Here is a 16,826-nt window from a genome sequence, read left to right as displayed (position 1 = left end):
TACTGGTCCCATATACTTGGGTTAGACCACACTTGGAGCACTGTGTTCAGTTCTGGTCTCCATATACCTGGGTTCGACCACACTTGGAGCACTGTGCAATGTTCTGCTCTCATATACCTGGGTTGGACCACACTTGGAGCACCGTGCACAGTTCTGGTCCCATATACCTGGGTTAGACCACACTTGGAGCACTGTGTACAGTTCTGGTCCCATATACCTGGGTTGGACCACACTTGGAGCACTGTGCACAGTTCTGGTTCTATATACCAGGGTTACACCACACTTGGAGCACCGTGCACAGTTCTGGTCCCATATACCTGGGTTAGACGACACTTGAAGCACTGTGCACAGTTCTGGTCCCATATATTGGTTTGAGCACACTTGGAGCACTGTGCACAGTTCTGGTCCCATTTACCTGGGCTAGACCACACGTGGAGCACTGTGCACAGTTCTGGTCCCATATACCTGTGTTACACCACACTTGGGGCACTGTGCACAGTTCTGGTCCCATATACCTGGGTTAGACCACACTTGGAGCACTGTGCACTGTTCTGGTCTGGTTAGACCACACTTGGAGCACTGTGCACAGTTCTGGTCCCATATACCTGGGAAAGAGCACACTTGGAGCACTGTGCACAGTTCTGGCCTCAATATCCCTGGGTTAGACCACACTTGGAGCACTGTGCAAAGTTCTGGTCCCATATACCTGGGTTGGACCACTCTTGGAGCACTGTGCACAGTTCTGGTCCCATATACCTGGGTTAGAGCACACTTGGAGCACTGTGCACAGTTCTGGTCTCCATATACCTGGGTTAGACCACACTTGGAGCACCGTGCACAGTTCTGGTTCCATATACCTGGGTTACACCACACTTGGAGCACCGTGCACAGTTCTGGTCCCATATACTTGGGTTAGAGCACACTTGGAGCACTGTGTACAGTTCTGGTCCCATATACCTGGGTTGGACCACACTTGGAGCACTGTGCACAGTTATGGTCTCCATATGCCTGGGTTAGACCACACTTGGAGCACCGTGCACAGTTTTGGTCCCATATACCTGGGTTAGACCACACGTGGAGCACTGTGCACAGTACTGGTCCCATATACTTGGGTTAGACCACACTTGGAGCACTGTGTACAGTTCTGGTCTCCATATACCTGGGTTCGACCACACTTGGAGCACCGTGCACAGTTCTGGTCCCATATACGTGGGTTGGACAAGACTTGGAGCACTGTGCACAGTTCTGGTCCCATATACGTGGGTTGGACAACACTTGGAGCACTGTGCACAGTTCTGGTCTCCATATACATGAGTTAGACCACACTTGGAGCACTGTGCACAGTTCTGGTCTCCATATACATGGGTTAGACCACACTTGGAGCACTATGCACAGTTCTGGTCCCATATACCTGGGTTAGACCACACCTGGAGCACTGTGCACAGTTCTGGTCTGGTGAGACCACACTTGCAGCACTGTGCACAGTTCTGGTCTGGTTGGACCACACTTGGAGCACTGTGCACAGTTCTGGTCCCAGAAACCTGGGTTAGACCACACTTGGAGCATTGTGCACAGTTCTGGTCTCCATATACCTGGGTTAGACCACAACTGGAGCACTATGCACAGTTCTGGTCCCATATACCTGGGTTAGACCACACGTGGAGCACTGTGCATAGTTCTGGTCCCATATACCTGGGTTGGACCACACTTGGAGCACTGTGTACAGTCCTGGTCCCATATACCTGGGTTCGACCACACTTGGAGCACTGTGCACAGTTCTGGTTCTATATCCCTGGGTTACACCACACTTGGAGCACCGTGCACAGTTCTGGTCCCATATACCTAGGTTGGACCACTCTTGGAGCACTGTGCACAGTTCTGGTCCCATATACCTGGGAAAGAGCACACTTGGAGCACTGTGCACAGTTCTGGTTCTATATACCAGGGTTACACCACACTTGGAGCACCGTGCACAGTTCTGGTCCCATATACCTGGGTTAGACCACACTTGGAGCACTGTGTACAGTTCTGGTCCCATATACCTGGGTTAGACCACACTTGGAGCATTGTGCAGAGTTCTGGTTTTCCATATACCTGGGTTAGACCACACCTGAAGCACAATGCACAGTTCTGGTCCCATATACCTGGGTTAGACCAGACTTGGAGCACTGTGCACAGTTCTGGCCTCAATAACCCTGGGTTAGACCACACTTGGAGCACTGTGCAAAGTTCTGGTCCCATATACCTGGGTTGGACCACTCCTGGAGCACTGTGCACAGTTCTGGTCTCATATACCTGGGTTAGACCACACTTGGAGCACCGTGCACAGTTCTGGTCCCATATACCTGGGTTAGACCACACTTGGAGCACTGTGCACAGTACTAGTCCCATATACTTGGGTTAGACCACACTTGGAGCACTGTGTACAGTTCTGGTCCCAGAAACCTGAGTTAGACTACACTTGAAGCACTGTGCACAGTTCTGGTCCCATATATTGGTTTGAGCACACTTGGAGCACTGTGCACAGTTCTGGTCCCATATACCTGGGTTAGACCACACTTGGAGCACTGTGCACAGTACTGCTCCCATATACTTGGGTTCGACCACACTTGGAGCACTGTGTGCAGTTCTGGTCTCCATATACCTGGGTTCGACCACACTTGGAGCACCGTGCACAGTTCTGGTCCCATATACGTGGGTTGGACAACACTTGGAGCACTGTGCACAGTTCTGGTCCCATATACGTGGGTTGGACAACACTTGGAGCACTGTGCACAGTTCTGGTCTCCATATACATGGGTTAGACCACACTTGGAGCACTATGCACAGTTCTGGTCCCATATACCTGGGTTAGACCACACCTGGAGCACTGTGCACAGTTCTGGTCTGGTGAGACCACACTTGCAGCACTGTGCACAGTTCTGGTCTGGTTGACCACACTTGGAGCACTATGCACAGTTCTGGACCCATATACCTGGGTTAGACCACACGTGGAGCACTGTGCATAGTTCTGGTCCCATATACCTGGGTTGGACCACACTTGGAGCACCGTGCACAGTTCTGGTCCCATATACCTGGGTTGGACCACACTTGGAGCACTGTGTACAGTTCTGGTCCCATATACCTGGGTTGCACCACACTTGGAGCACTGTGTACAGTTCTGGTTCTATATCCCTGGGTTACACCACACTTGGAGCACCGTGTACAGTTCTGGTCCCATATACCTGGGTTCGACCACACGTGGAGCACTGTGCATAGTTCTGGTCCCATATACCTGGGTTGGACCACACTTGGAGCACCGTGCACAGTTCTGGTCCCATATACCTGGTTTAGAGCACACTTGGAGCACCGTGTACAGTTCTGGTCCCATATACCTGGGTTCGACCACACGTGGAGCACCGTGCACAGTTCTGGTCCCATATACCTGGTTTGGACCACACTTGGAGCACTGTGTACAGTTCTGGTCTGGTTAGACCACACTTGGAGCACTGTGCACAGTTCTGGTCCCATATACCTGGGTTAGACCACACTTGGAGCACCGTGCACAGTTCTGGTCCCATATACCTGGGTTAGACCACACTTGGAGCACTGTGTACAGTTCTGGTCCCATATACCTGGGTTAGACCACACCTGGAGCACTGTGCACAGTTCTGGTCTCATATACCTGGGTTAGACCACACTTGGAGCACTGTGTACAGTTCTGGTCCCATATACCTGGGTTAGACCACACTTGGAGCACTGTGTACAGTTCTGGTCCCATATACCTGGGTTGGACCACTCCTGGAGCACTGTGCACAGTTCTGGTCTCATATACCTGGGTTAGACCACACTTGGAGCACTGTGCACAGTTCTGGTCCCATATACCTGGGTTAGACCACACTTGGAGCACTGTGTACAGTTCTGGTCTCATATACCTGGGTTAGACCACACTTGGAGCACTGTGCACAGTTCTGGTCTGGTTAGACCACACTTGGAGCACTGTGCACAGTTCTGGTCCCATATACCTGGGTTAGACCACACTTGGAGCACTGTGCACAGTTCTGGTCTGGTTAGACCACACTTGGAGCACCGTGCACAGTTCTGGTCTGGTTAGATCACACTTGGAGCACTGTGCACAGTTCTGGTCCCATATCCCTGGGTTACACCACACTTGGAGCACCGTGCACAGTTCTGGTCTGGTTAGACCACACTTGGAGCACCGTGCACAGTTCTGGTCCCATATACCTGGGTTAGACCACACTTGGAGCACTGTGCACAGTACTGGTCTCATATACTTGGGTTAGACCACACTTGGAGCACTGTGTACAGTTCTGGTCTCCATATACCTGGGTTCGACCATACTTGGAGCACTATGCACAGTTCTGGTCCCATTTCCTGGGTTGGACCACACTTGAGAGCACTGTGCACAGTTTTGGTCCCATTTCCCTGGGAAAGAGCACACTTGGAGCACTGTGCACAGTTCTGGTCTGGTTAGACCACACTTGGAGCACTGTGCACAGTTCTGGTCCCAGAAACCTGGGTTAGACCACACTTGGAGCACCGTGCACAGTTCTGGTCCCAGAAACCTGGGTTAGACCACACTTGGTGCACCGTGCACAGTTTTGGTCCCATATACCTGGGTTGGACCACTCTTGGAGCACTGTGCACAGTTCTGGTCCCATACACCTGGGAAAGAGCACACTTGGAGCACTGTGCACAGTTCTGGTCTCCATATACCTGGGTTAGACCACACTTGGAGCACCGTGCACAGTTCTGGTTCCATATACCTGGGTTACACCACACTTGGAGCACCGTGCACAGTTCTGGTCCCATATACCTGGGTTAGACCACACTTGGAGTACTGTGTACAGTCCTGGTCCCATATACCTGGGTTCGACCACACTTGGAGCACTGTGCACAGTTCTGGTCTCATAAACCTGGGTTGGACCACGCTTGGAGCACTGTGCACAGTTCTGGTTCTATATACCAGGGTTACACCACACTTGGAGCACCGTGCACAGTTCTGGTCCCATATACCTGGGTTAGACCACACTTGGAGCACTGTGTACAGTTCTGGTCCCATATACCTGGGTTAGACCACACTTGGAGCATTGTGCATAGTTCTGGTCTCCATATACCTGGGTTAGACCACAGCTGGAGCACTATGCACAGTTCTGGTCCCATATACCTGGGTTCGACCACACTTGGAGCACTGTGCACAGTTCTGGCCTCAATATCCCTGGGTTAGACCACACTTGGAGCACTGTGCAAAGTTCTGGTCCCATATACCTGGGTTGGACCACTCTTGGAGCACTGTGCACAGTTCTGGTCCCATATACCTGGAAAAGAGCACACGGAGCACCGTGCACAGTTTTGGTCCCATATACCTGGGTTAGACCACACGTGGAGCACTGTGCACAGTACTGGTCCCATACACCTGGGAAAGAGCACACTTGGAGCACTGTGCACAGTTCTGGTCTCCATATACCTGGGTTAGACCACACTTGGAGCACTGTGCACAGTTCTGGCCTCAATATCCCTGGGTTAGACCACACTTGGAGCACTGTGCAAAGTTCTGGTCCCATATACCTGGGTTGGACCACTCTTGGAGCACTGTGCACAGTTCTGGTCCCATATACCTGGGTTAGAGCACACTTGGAGCACTGTGCACAGTTCTGGTCTCCATATACCTGGGTTAGACCACACTTGGAGCACCGTGCACAGTTCTGGTTCCATATACCTGGGTTACACCACACTTGGAGCACCGTGCACAGTTCTGGTCCCATATACTTGGGTTAGAGCACACTTGGAGCACTGTGTACAGTTCTGGTCCCATATACCTGGGTTGGACCACACTTGGAGCACTGTGCACAGTTATGGTCTCCATATGCCTGGGTTAGACCACACTTGGAGCACCGTGCACAGTTTTGGTCTCCATATACCTGGGTTCGACCACACTTGGAGCACCGTGCACAGTTCTGGTCCCATATACGTGGGTTGGACAAGACTTGGAGCACCGTGCACAGTTCTGGTCCCATATACGTGGGTTGGACAACACTTGGAGCACTGTGCACAGTTCTGGTCTCCATATACATGGGTTAGACCACACTTGGAGCACTGTGCACAGTTCTGGTCTCCATATACATGGGTTAGACCACACTTGGAGCACTATGCACAGTTCTGGTCCCATATACCTGGGTTAGACCACACCTGGAGCACTGTGCACAGTTCTGGTCTGGTTGGACCACACTTGGAGCACTGTGCACAGTTCTGGTCCCAGAAACCTGGGTTAGACCACACTTGGAGCACTGTGCACAGTTCTGGTCCCAGAAACCTGGGTTAGACTACACTTGAAGCACTGTGCACAGTTCTGGTCCCATATATTGGTTTGAGCACACTTGGAGCACTGTGCACAGTTCTGGTCCCAAATACCTGGGTTGGACCACACTTGGAGCATTGTGCACCGTTCTGGTCTCCATATACCTGGGTTAGACCACAACTGGAGCACTATGCACAGTTCTGGTCCCATATACCTGGGTTAGACCACACGTGGAGCACTGTGCATAGTTCTGGTCCCATATACCTGGGTTCGACCACACTTGGAGCACTGTGCACAGTTCTGGTCTCATGTACCTTGGTTAGACCACACTTGGAGCACCGTGCACAGTTCTGGTCCCATATACCTGGTTTAGACCACACTTGGAGCACTGTGTACAGTTCTGGTCCCATATACCTGGGTTAGACCAGACTTGGAGCACTGTGCACAGTTCTGGCCTCAATAACCCTGGGTTGGACCACACTTGGAGCACTGTGCAAAGTTCTGGTCCCATATACCTGGGTTGGACCACTCCTGGAGCACTGTGCACAGTTCTGGTCCCATATACCTGGTTTAGACCACACTTGGAGCACTGTGTACAGTTCTGGTCCCATATACCTGGGTTGCACCACACTTGGAGCACCGTGCACAGTTCTGGTCCCATATACTTGGGTTAGACCACAATTGGAGCACTGTGCACAGTCCTCGTCTCCATATCCATGGGTTAGACCACACGTGGAGCACTGTGCAAAGTTCTGGTCTGGTTAGACCACACTTGGAGCACTGTGCACAGTTCTGGTCTGGTTAGACCACACTTGGAGCACTGTGCACAGTTCTGGTCTGGTTAGACCACACTTGGAGCACTGTGCACAGTTCTGGTCTGGTTAGACCACACTTGGAGCACCGTGCACAGTTCTGGTCCCAGAAACCTGGGTTAGACCACACTTGGAGCACCGTGCACAGTTCTGGTCCCATATCCCTGGGTTGGACCACTCTTGGAGCACTGTGCACAGTTCTGGTCCCATATACCTGGGTTCGACCACACTTGGAGCACTGTACACAGTTCTGGTCTCATATACCTGGGTTAGACCACACTTGGAGCACCGTGCACAGTTCTGGTCCCATATACCTGGGTTAGACAACACTTGGAGCACTGTGTACAATTCTTGTCCCATATACCTGGGTTCGACCACACTTGGAGCACTGTACACAGTTCTGGTCTCATATACCTGGGTTAGACAACACTTGGAGCACTGTGTACAATTCTTGTCCCATATATCTGGGTTGGACCACACTTGGAGCACTCTGCACAGTTCTGGTTCTATATACCAGGGTTACACCACACTTGGAGCACCGTGCACAGTTCTGGTCCCATATACCTGGGTTAGACCACACTTGGAGCACTGTGTACAGTTCTGGTCCCATATACCTGGGTTAGACCACACTTGGAGCATTATGCATAGTTCTGGTCTCCATATACCTGGGTTAGACCACACCTGAAGCACAATGCACAGTTCTGGTCCCATATACCTGGGTTAGACCAGACTTGGAGCACTGTGCACAGTTCTGGTCTCCATCTACCTGGGTTAGACCACACTTGGAGCGCCGTGCACAGTTCTGGTCCCATATACCTGGGTTAGACCACACTTGGAGCACTGTGTACAGTTCTGGTCTGGTTAGACCACACTTGGAGCACTGTGCACAGTTCTGGTCCCAGAAACCTGGGTTAGACCACACTTGGAGCACTGTGCACAGTCCTCGTCTCCATATCCATGGGTTAGACCACACTTGGAGCACTGTGCACAGTTCTGGTCCCATACATCTGGGTTAGACCACACTTCGAGCACTGTGCACAGTTCTGGTCCCATATACCTGGATTAGACCACACTTGGAGCACTGTGCACAGTTCTGGTCCCATTTCCTGGGTTGGACCACACTTGAGAGCACTGTGCACAGTTTTGGTCCCATTTCCCTGGGAAAGAGCACACTTGGAGCACTGTGCACAGTTCTGGTCTGGTTAGACCACACTTGGAGCACTGTGCACAGTTCTGGTCCCAGAAACCTGGGTTAGACCACACTTGGAGCACCGTGCACAGTTATGGTCCCATATACCTGGGTTGGACCACTCTTGGAGCACTGTGCACAGTTCTGGTCCCATATACCTGGAAAAGAGCACACTTGGAGCACTGTGCACAGTTCTGGTCTCTATATACCTGGGTTAGACCACACTTGGAGCACCGTGCACAGTTCTGGTTCCATATACCTGGGTTACACCACACTTGGAGCACCGTGCACAGTTCTGGTCCCATATACCTGGGTTAGACCACACTTGGAGCACCGTGCACAGTTCTGGTCCCATATACCTGGGTTTGACCACACCTGGAGCACTGTGCACAGTTCTGGTCTGGTGAGATCACACTTGGAGCACTGTGTACAGTTCTGGTCCCATATACCTGGGTTCGACCACACTTGGAGTACTGTACACAGTTCTGGTCTCATATACCTGGGTTAGACCACACTTGGAGCACCGTGCACAGTTCTGGTCCCATATACCTGGGTTAGACAACACTTGGAGCACTGTGTACAATTCTTGTCCCATATATCTGGGTTGGACCACACTTGGAGCACTGTGCACAGTTCTGGTTCTATATACCAGGGTTACACTACACTTGGAGCACCGTGCACAGTTCTGGTCCCATATACCTGGGTTAGACCACACTTGGAGCACTGTGTACAGTTCTGGTCCCATATACCTGGGTTAGACCACACTTGGAGCATTATGCATAGTTCTGGTCTCCATATACCTGGGTTAGACCACACCTGAAGCACAATGCACAGTTCTGGTCCCATATACCTGGGTTAGACCAGACTTGGAGCACTGTGCACAGTTCTGGTCTCCATCTACCTGGGTTAGACCACACTTGGAGCGCCGAGCACAGTTCTGGTCCCATATACCTGGGTTAGACCATACTTGGAGTACTGTGCACAGTTATGGTCTCCTTATACCTGGGTTAGACCACACTTGGAGCACCGTGCACAGTTCTGGTCCCATATACCTGGGTTAGACCACACTTGGAGCACTGTGCACAGTACTGGTCCCATATACTTGGGTTAGACCACACTTGGAGCACTGTGCACAGTTCTGGTTCTATATTCCAGGGTTACACCACACTTGGAGCACCGTGCACAGTTCTGGTCCCATATACCTGGGTTAGACCACACTTGGAGCACTGTGTACAGTTCTGGTCCCATATACCTGGGTTAGACCACACTTGGAGCATTATGCATAGTTCTGGTCTCCATATACCTGGGTTAGACCACACCTGAAGCACAATGCACAGTTCTGGTCCCATATACCTGGGTTAGACCAGACTTGGAGCACTGTGCACAGTTCTGGTCTCCATCTACCTGGGTTAGACCACACTTGGAGCGCCGAGCACAGTTCTGGTCCCATATACCTGGGTTAGACCATACTTGGAGTACTGTGCACAGTTATGGTCTCCTTATACCTGGGTTAGACCACACTTGGAGCACCGTGCACAGTTCTGGTCCCATATACCTGGGTTAGACCACACTTGGAGCACTGTGCACAGTACTGGTCCCATATACTTGGGTTAGACCACACTTGGAGCACTGTGTACAGTTCTGGTCTCCATATACCTGGGTTCGACCACACTTGGAGCACCGTGCACAGTTCTGGTCCCATATACGTGGGTTGGACCACACTTGGAGCACTGTGCACAGTTCTGGTCCCATATACCTGGGTTTGACCACACCTGGAGCACTGTGCACAGTTCTGGTCTGGTGAGATCACACTTGGAGCACTGTGTACAGTTCTGGTCTGGTTAGACCACACTTGGAGCACTGTGCACAGTTCTGCTCCCAGAAACCTGGGTTAGACCACACTTGGAGCACTGTGCACAGTTCTGGTCCCAGAAACCTGGGTTAGACCACACTTGGAGCACTGTGCACAGTCCTCGTCTCCATATCCATGGGTTAGACCACACTTGGAGCACTGTGCACAGTTCTGGTCCCATACATCTGGGTTAGACCACACTTCGAGCACTGTGCACAGTTCTGGTCCCATATACCTGGATTAGACCACACTTGGAGCACTGTGCACAGTTCTGGTCCCATTTCCTGGGTTGGACCACACTTGAGAGCACTGTGCACAGTTTTGGTCCCATTTCCCTGGGAAAGAGCACACTTGGAGCACTGTGCACAGTTCTGGTCTGGTTAGACCACACTTGGAGCACTGTGCACAGTTCTGGTCCCAGAAACCTGGGTTAGACCACACTTGGAGCACCGTGCACAGTTCTGGTCCCATATACCTGGGTTGGACCACTCTTGGAGCACTGTGCACAGTTCTGGTCCCATATACCTGGGAAAGAGCACACTTGGAGCACTGTGCACAGTTCTGGTCTCTATATCCCTGGGTTAGACCACACTTGGAGCACTGTGCAAAGTTCTGGTCCCATATACCTGGGTTGGACCACTCTTGGAGCACTGTGCACAGTTCTGGTCTCATATACCTGGGAAAGAGCACACTTGGAGCACTGTGCACAGTTCTGGTCTCCATATACCTGGGTTAGACCACACCTGGAGCACTGTGCACAGTTCTGGTCCCATCTACCTGGGTTACACCACACTTGGAGCACTGTGTACAATTTTGGTCCCATATACCTGGGTTAGACCACACTTGGAGCATTGTGCATAGTTCTGGTCTCCATATACCTGGGTTAGACCACACCTGAAGCACAATGCACAGTTCTGGTCCCATATACCTGGGTTAGACCAGTCTTGGAGCACCGTGCACAGTTCTGGTCCCATATACCTGGGTGAGACCACACTTGGAGCACCGTGCACAGTTCTGGTCCCATATACCTGGGTTAGACTACACTTGGAGCACTGTGCACAGTTCTGGTCCCATATATTGGTTTGAGCACACTTGGAGCACTGTGCACAGTTCTGGTCCCATTTACCTGGGTTAGACCACACGTGGAGCACTATGCACAGTTCTGGTCCCATATACCTGTGTTACACCGCACTTGGGGCACTGTGCACAGTTCTGGTCCCATATACCTGGGTTAGACCACACTTGGAGCATTGTGCATAGTTCTGGTCTCCATATACCTGGGTTAGACCACAGCTGGAGCACTGTGCATAGTTCTGGTCCCATATACCTGGGTTGGACCACATTTGGAGCACTGTGTACAGTTCTGGTCCCGTATACCTGGGTTCGACCACACTTGGAGCACCGTGCACAGTTCTGGTCCCATACATCTGGGTTAGACCACACTTCGAGCACTGTGCACAGTTCTGGTCCCAGAAACCTGGGTTAGACCACACTTGGAGCACCGTGCACAGTTCTGGTCCCATATACCTGGGTTGGACCACTCTTGGAGCACTGTGTACAGTCCTGGTCCCATATACCTGGGTTCGACCACACTTGGAGCACTGTGCACAGTTATGGTCTCCATATACCTGGGTTAGACCACACTTGGAGCACCGTGCACAGTTCTGGTCCCATATACCTGGTTTAGACCACACTTGGAGCACTGTGTACAGTTCTGGTCCCATATACCTGGTTTAGACCACACTTGGAGCACTCTGCACAGTTCTGGTTCTATATCCCTGGGTTACACCACACTTGGAGCACCGTGCACAGTTCTGGTCCCATATACTTGGGTTAGACCACAATTGGAGCACTGTGCACAGTCCTCGTCTCCATATCCATGGGTTAGACCACACGTGGAGCACTGTGCACAGTTCTGGTCTGGTTAGACCACACTTGGAGCACTGTGCACAGTTCTGGTCTGGTTAGACCACACTTGGAGCACTGTGCACAGTTCTGGTCTGGTTAGACCACACTTGGAGCACTGTGCACAGTTCTGGTCTGGTTAGACCACACTTGGAGCACCGTGCACAGTTTTGGTCCCAGAAACCTGGGTTAGACCACACTTGGAGCACCGTGCACAGTTCTGGTCCCATATCCCTGGGTTGGACCACTCTTGGAGCACTGTGCACAGTTCTGGTCCCATATACCTGGGTTCGACCACACTTGGAGCACTGTACACAGTTCTGGTCTCATATACCTGGGTTAGACCACACTTGGAGCACCGTGCACAGTTCTGGTCCCATATACCTGGGTTAGACAACACTTGGAGCACTGTGTACAATTCTTGTCCCATATATCTGGGTTGGACCACACTTGGAGCACTGTGCACAGTTCTGGTTCTATATACCAGGGTTACACCACACTTGGAGCACCGTGCACAGTTCTGGTCCCATATACCTGGGTTAGACCACACTTGGAGCACTGTGTACAGTTCTGGTCCCATATACCTGGGTTAGACCACACTTGGAGCATTATGCATAGTTCTGGTCTCCATATACCTGGGTTAGACCACACCTGAAGCACAATGCACAGTTCTGGTCCCATATACCTGGGTTAGACCAGACTTGGAGCACTGTGCACAGTTCTGGTCTCCATCTACCTGGGTTAGACCACACTTGGAGCGCCGAGCACAGTTCTGGTCCCATATACCTGGGTTAGACCATACTTGGAGTACTGTGCACAGTTATGGTCTCCTTATACCTGGGTTAGACCACACTTGGAGCACCGTGCACAGTTCTGGTCCCATATACCTGGGTTAGACCACACTTGGAGCACTGTGCACAGTACTGGTCCCATATACTTGGGTTAGACCACACTTGGAGCACTGTGCACAGTTCTGGTTCTATATACCAGGGTTACACCACACTTGGAGCACCGTGCACAGTTCTGGTCCCATATACCTGGGTTAGACCACACTTGGAGCACTGTGTACAGTTCTGGTCCCATATACCTGGGTTAGACCACACTTGGAGCATTATGCATAGTTCTGGTCTCCATATACCTGGGTTAGACCACACCTGAAGCACAATGCACAGTTCTGGTCCCATATACCTGGGTTAGACCAGACTTGGAGCACTGTGCACAGTTCTGGTCTCCATCTACCTGGGTTAGACCACACTTGGAGCGCCGAGCACAGTTCTGGTCCCATATACCTGGGTTAGACCATACTTGGAGTACTGTGCACAGTTATGGTCTCCTTATACCTGGGTTAGACCACACTTGGAGCACCGTGCACAGTTCTGGTCCCATATACCTGGGTTAGACCACACTTGGAGCACTGTGCACAGTACTGGTCCCATATACTTGGGTTAGACCACACTTGGAGCACTGTGTACAGTTCTGGTCTCCATATACCTGGGTTCGACCACACTTGGAGCACCGTGCACAGTTCTGGTCCCATATACGTGGGTTGGACCACACTTGGAGCACTGTGCACAGTTCTGGTCCCATATACCTGGGTTTGACCACACCTGGAGCACTGTGCACAGTTCTGGTCTGGTGAGATCACACTTGGAGCACTGTGTACAGTTCTGGTCTGGTTAGACCACACTTGGAGCACTGTGCACAGTTCTGCTCCCAGAAACCTGGGTTAGACCACACTTGGAGCACTGTGCACAGTTCTGGTCCCAGAAACCTGGGTTAGACCACACTTGGAGCACTGTGCACAGTCCTCGTCTCCATATCCATGGGTTAGACCACACTTGGAGCACTGTGCACAGTTCTGGTCCCATACATCTGGGTTAGACCACACTTCGAGCACTGTGCACAGTTCTGGTCCCATATACCTGGATTAGACCACACTTGGAGCACTGTGCACAGTTCTGGTCCCATTTCCTGGGTTGGACCACACTTGAGAGCACTGTGCACAGTTTTGGTCCCATTTCCCTGGGAAAGAGCACACTTGGAGCACTGTGCACAGTTCTGGTCTGGTTAGACCACACTTGGAGCACTGTGCACAGTTCTGGTCCCAGAAACCTGGGTTAGACCACACTTGGAGCACCGTGCACAGTTCTGGTCCCATATACCTGGGTTGGACCACTCTTGGAGCACTGTGCACAGTTCTGGTCCCATATACCTGGGAAAGAGCACACTTGGAGCACTGTGCACAGTTCTGGTCTCTATATCCCTGGGTTAGACCACACTTGGAGCACTGTGCAAAGTTCTGGTCCCATATACCTGGGTTGGACCACTCTTGGAGCACTGTGCACAGTTCTGGTCTCATATACCTGGGAAAGAGCACACTTGGAGCACTGTGCACAGTTCTGGTCTCCATATACCTGGGTTAGACCACACCTGGAGCACTGTGCACAGTTCTGGTCCCATCTACCTGGGTTACACCACACTTGGAGCACTGTGTACAATTTTGGTCCCATATACCTGGGTTAGACCACACTTGGAGCATTGTGCATAGTTCTGGTCTCCATATACCTGGGTTAGACCACACCTGAAGCACAATGCACAGTTCTGGTCCCATATACCTGGGTTAGACCAGTCTTGGAGCACCGTGCACAGTTCTGGTCCCATATACCTGGGTGAGACCACACTTGGAGCACCGTGCACAGTTCTGGTCCCATATACCTGGGTTAGACTACACTTGGAGCACTGTGCACAGTTCTGGTTCTATATACCAGGGTTACACCACACTTGGAGCATTGTGCATAGTTCTGGTCCCATATACCTGGGTTAGACCACACTTGGAGCACTGTGCATAGTTCTGGTCCCATATACCTGGGTGAGACCACACTTGGAGCACTGTGTACAGTCCTGGTCCCATATACCTGGGTTCGACCACACTTGGAGCACTGTGCACAGTTCTGATCCCATATACCTGGGTTAGACCACACGTGGAGCACTATGCACAGTTCTGGTCCCATATACCTGGGAAAGAGCACACTTGGAGCACTGTGCACAGTTCTGGTCTCTATATCCCTGGGTTAGACCACACTTGGAGCACTGTGCAAAGTTCTGGTCCCATATACCTGGGTTCGACCACACTTGGAGCACCGTGCACAGTTCTGGTCCCATACATCTGGGTTAGACCACACTTCGAGCACTGTGCACAGTTCTGGTCCCAGAAACCTGGGTTAGACCACACTTGGAGCACCGTGCACAGTTCTGGTCCCATATACCTGGGTTGGACCACTCTTGGAGCACTGTGTACAGTCCTGGTCCCATATACCTGGGTTCGACCACACTTGGAGCACTGTGCACAGTTATGGTCTCCATATACCTGGGTTAGACCACACTTGGAGCACCGTGCACAGTTCTGGTCCCAAAATACCTGGGTTAGACCAGACTTGGAGCACTGTGCACAGTTCTGGCCTCAATATCCCTGGGTTCGACCACACTTGGAGCACTGTGCACAGTTCTGGTCTCATGTACCTTGGTTAGACCACACTTGGAGCACCGTGCACAGTTCTGGTCCCATATACCTGGTTTAGACCACACTTGGAGCACTGTGTACAGTTCTGGTCCCATATACCTGGTTTAGACCACACTTGGAGCACTCTGCACAGTTCTGGTTCTATATCCCTGGGTTACACCACACTTGGAGCACCGTGCACAGTTCTGGTCCCATATACTTGGGTTAGACCACAATTGGAGCACTGTGCACAGTCCTCGTCTCCATATCCATGGGTTAGACCACACGTGGAGCACTGTGCACAGTTCTGGTCTGGTTAGACCACACTTGGAGCACTGTGCACAGTTCTGGTCTGGTTAGACCACACTTGGAGCACTGTGCACAGTTCTGGTCTGGTTAGACCACACTTGGAGCACTGTGCACAGTTCTGGTCTGGTTAGACCACACTTGGAGCACCGTGCACAGTTTTGGTCCCAGAAACCTGGGTTAGACCACACTTGGAGCACTGTGTACAGTTCTGGTCTGGTTAGACCACACTTGGAGCACTGTGCACAGTTCTGGTCCCAGAAACCTGGGTTAGACCACACTTGGAGCACTGTGCACAGTCCTCGTCTCCATATCCATGGGTTAGACCACACTTGGAGCACTGTGCACAGTTCTGGTCCCATACATCTGGGTTAGACCACACTTCGAGCACTGTGCACAGTTCTGGTCCCATATACCTGGATTAGACCACACTTGGAGCACTGTGCACAGTTCTGGTCCCATTTCCTGGGTTGGACCACACTTGAGAGCACTGTGCACAGTTTTGGTCCCATTTCCCTGGGAAAGAGCACACTTGGAGCACTGTGCACAGTTCTGGTCTGGTTAGACCACACTTGGAGCACTGTGCACAGTTCTGGTCCCAGAAACCTGGGTTAGACCACACTTGGAGCACCGTGCACAGTTATGGTCCCATATACCTGGGTTGGACCACTCTTGGAGCACTGTGCACAGTTCTGGTCCCATATACCTGGGAAAGAGCACACTTGGAGCACTGTGCACAGTTCTGGTCTCTATATACCTGGGTTAGACCACACTTGGAGCACCGTGCACAGTTCTGGTTCCATATACCTGGGTTACACCACACTTGGAGCACCGTGCACAGTTCTGGTCCCATATACCTGGGTTAGACCACACTTGGAGCACCGTGCACAGTTCTGGTCCCATATACCTGGGTTTGACCACACCTGGAGCACTGTGCACAGTTCTGGTCTGGTGAGATCACACTT

At 51.7% G+C, this 16,826-nt stretch overlaps 1 protein-coding gene across 1 annotated transcript in view; it reads left to right on the top strand.

The window, feature by feature from the left end:
- The window catches only part of LOC139255979 (3 beta-hydroxysteroid dehydrogenase type 7-like), a 59,550-nt gene that overhangs the window by 12,239 nt on the left and 30,485 nt on the right, over positions 1-16,826 (top strand). The window lies entirely within an intron of this gene.

This window comes from Pristiophorus japonicus, unplaced genomic scaffold, assembly GCF_044704955.1.
Source record: "Pristiophorus japonicus isolate sPriJap1 unplaced genomic scaffold, sPriJap1.hap1 HAP1_SCAFFOLD_662, whole genome shotgun sequence".
Lineage (NCBI taxonomy): Eukaryota > Metazoa > Chordata > Chondrichthyes > Pristiophoridae > Pristiophorus > Pristiophorus japonicus.
The sequence above is the reverse complement of the archived record's forward strand: the minus strand, read 5'-3'. Positions and strand labels throughout refer to the sequence as shown.